Source organism: Octopus bimaculoides, chromosome 2 (genome assembly GCF_046866305.1).
Source record: "Octopus bimaculoides isolate indiv1 chromosome 2, ASM4686630v1, whole genome shotgun sequence".
Taxonomy (NCBI): domain Eukaryota; kingdom Metazoa; phylum Mollusca; class Cephalopoda; order Octopoda; family Octopodidae; genus Octopus; species Octopus bimaculoides.
In genome coordinates, this window is record NC_142929.1 from 26,452,729 (window position 1) to 26,456,187 (window position 3,459).

A 3,459-nucleotide genomic window follows, 5' to 3' on the forward strand; every position below is an offset into this window, starting at 1 on the left:
CTGCGTGAGTGTATACATGTGTGTGGATGCATTATGTATGAATATGTGGTGTGTGTGTGTCTGTTTATGTGTGTATGTATATATATATATATATTTAAGAAAGAATGTGGTGTAACCGCTTAGCACAAGCCTGCTAGAAATAGCAGACTAAGGTAAAGACACATTGGAAGCTGCTGGCCTGAGTGCATTGTATCGGAGGAAAGAGCGGGATTATTACGGCTGGAATGCGTTTTCATCCTGCATGATGAGAACTAATCTGGAGGTCTAAGGAGTAACCACAATAGCTACAACAGATAGGAAAGAAAAGTAGAGTGAAATCACTAGGGATGGATATATACAAAATAATTGTGGTTTTAAATAGAGAGAATGATGGGAGAGAGGGAAGAAATAATAAGCTACCGGCGATCCGAAAACGGCAATCCGTGACTGGCGATCCGTGACCGGCGATCAGAGACCGGCGAGCCAGTTTCGATTTTCGGTTGCAGCTATTACAACGAAGCTGCACTTTCAAGTCGTTAATAATTCCTGGCTGTGGTGTGACAGGCGATTAGAGGGAAAAGCTTGATACTGACAACCTACCACCACCATCATCAATCTTTCTATCTCTTTTCCCTCTCTCTTTCCTTCTCTCTTACCCCCTCTCTCTCTTTGAAGTTCTTATGCCTTTATAAGCGAGAAATTGGGACCGAAAAAGAGAGAGAAGGGGAGAACATAGGGCTGAGTGTGAGGGTGAACTGATAGTAAAGTCGATGAACAGAAAAAGTACACACGCACACACACAAACACACAGAGAAACACACACATACAAACACAGAGAGAGAGAGAGTGAGAGAGAGAGGAAGAGAGGGGGAGGGAGAGAGAGGGAGGGAGAGACGAGAGGTATTGAGAGTGAGGAAGAAAAGACTGAAGCAATTGTCATGCAAGTGAATTGGAGTTAGTGAAAATGTGAAAAACTTAGAGAACATATGCTTACAATAATAATAACAATGATGATGATGATGATGCTGATGCTGATGATGATGATGATGATGATGATGATACAAAATCCACATAGGCAATGAAGACTTATAGGTCGGATATTATTGTCAAGGATCAGAAGATAAGTAAGATTCAATCCTAATAGATGATAAATTATTTCTCTAAGATTTGGAGAAATTATCCGAAAATAAAGATCTGGAAATAGAGATAACCAAACTGTCGGGCCTGAAAACAGAAACAATCCCTGCAATGAAAAAGGTGCTTAGGAACAATTAACAAAAGGATGAGTCAGACAAACGTAAGCAAAATCCTTAGGTCTTAGATAAATGTATGACATTAAAGAAATAGCTCTGCTAAGTATTTATACACATATGTAGAGGACTGAAAATACAATAAAAAACACACTCAAAACAAACACTTCATAGTCCCAAGGTTCGCAGCTGGCCTAGGTAGGGCAGTGAAAGTACATAACAGAAACATGACCATGACAACTGAATACTACTACTAATAATAATAATAATGATAGTAATAGTAATAATAATAATAATAATAATAATAATAATAATAATAATAATAATAATAATAATAATAATAATAGTAATAATATGAAGAAAAAATTGATTGAGAAACTTGTTTTATAAAAATTGTTAAAGTAATGTGGTGTGAATGAAAAAAATGCTCTGTGACACAGATACATGTGTGCGTATGCGTGTGTATCAAATATCTATTACGATATATATATATATATATATATATATATATAACGGAACACAAGGATATACGTTTGTAGATTCATATATATATATATATATATATATATATATATATATATATATATATATATATATATATATATATATATATATATATATGTATGTATGTATGTATGTATGTATGTATGTATGTATGTAAGTATGTATGAAGATATGAAAGCAAGTACGCAAGAAAAAGAAAGAAAGAGAAAGAAAGAGAAAAAGAAACTATATTTAAGACGCAGCTAAATGCAACTTATAATATATTAGCTATTTTACTTACAAACTGTTGATCCTGAGCAGGCGTAGTGTTTAATATATGTGTATTTGTGTATGTGTGTGAATGTTTGTAAGTGTATAAATACATATTAGTATTTTTCATATTCCTATGTCTGTGTGCATGTATGCATATATGTATATATATATATATATATATATATATATATATATATATATATATATATATATATATATATATATATATATATATATATATATATATATATATATATATATATATATATATATATATATATAGATAGATAGATAGATAGATAGATGCTCGCACTGCAGTTAAGCAGTAATAAAATGGGGATTTTTTTTCGTATTTCCTGTATCGTTACAAAACTAATTACAAAATTATTATTATTATTATTACCACTACTATTATGATGATGATGATGATGTTAAGAACAATAATATAGTTTCTCTCGTTCACTGTGTGTGTGTGTGTATGTATGTAAATGTATTAATAAGAATGCGTGTGTAATGTATATACCTTGATAAATATCTTTTCTTATAATTGTTTCTTTATCTCTTCTGTCGTGGTCTGTTGTCAGCGGTATGGTATATGACGCTTACTTAAGTGGCCACCGGTTGCAAGCTAACCAACTTTATATAGAGTCATTCGGCCAGTAGCGAGCTAATATTCATGCCATTTTTAATTGAGGGCGGGGTTTGAGGCGGTGCTCAGATTAAAAAAAAATAATAATAATAAAATAAAAAAGGAAAATAAATAAGAAAAGGTTAAATAAAAAATGACAAATAATATAAAAATTATACTACAAAGTCATATAAAACAAAATATATAAACACATCGAAACGGGGGGGAAAAGTACGGGGCGGTACTAGAAGTATAAAGAACAATAAATATTTTATAAAGATACTTTTAAGTATAGCAATCGAGTGTGAGTGTCAGTGTATGAAAGTGTATATACAAGCACACACAAGCACGCACGCACGCACGCGCACACACACACACACACACACACACACACACACACACACACACACACACAGATAAATACATGTACACACTCATCTAAAAACAATATAATATACACGCTCAAAAACGTGCATGTGTGTGTGTGTGTGTAATATATGAATATATATATATATATATATATATATATATATATATATAAATATAATATAACAATTTAAATACGTATACACATATAAACATGTGTAAATATATACATATCATGTATAAATACACACACACACACATATATATACATATACACAAATACACAGATTCACATGTACACAAATGTATACACATTCGCACATACACACGCATATAAAAGTTTGTATTTATGTGTATAGTTTTTGTGTTACAGTGTGTGAATGAGTCGGTCTATCTATCTATCTATCTATCTATCTATCTATCTATCTATCTATCTATCTATCTATCTATCTATCTATCTATCTATCTATCTGTACACAC

At 31.7% G+C, this 3,459-nt stretch overlaps 1 protein-coding gene across 4 annotated transcripts in view; it reads right to left on the reverse strand.

Annotated features, from left to right (window-relative positions):
- Positions 1-2,601, reverse strand: part of LOC106881019 (zwei Ig domain protein zig-2) — a 96,834-nt gene extending 94,233 nt beyond the window's left edge. For 2 of the 4 annotated variants that reach the window (XM_014931215.3, XM_014931207.3), the window contains exon 1: positions 2,509-2,601. The gene's annotated coding sequence lies outside the window, so the exon portion shown is untranslated. Of the gene's footprint in view, positions 1-399; positions 604-2,508 lie in introns of those variants that run through there. The other 2 variants (XM_089341835.1, XM_052975873.2) reach the window with 2 other exon arrangements.
- Between the last annotated feature and the right edge of the window lie 858 nt (positions 2,602-3,459).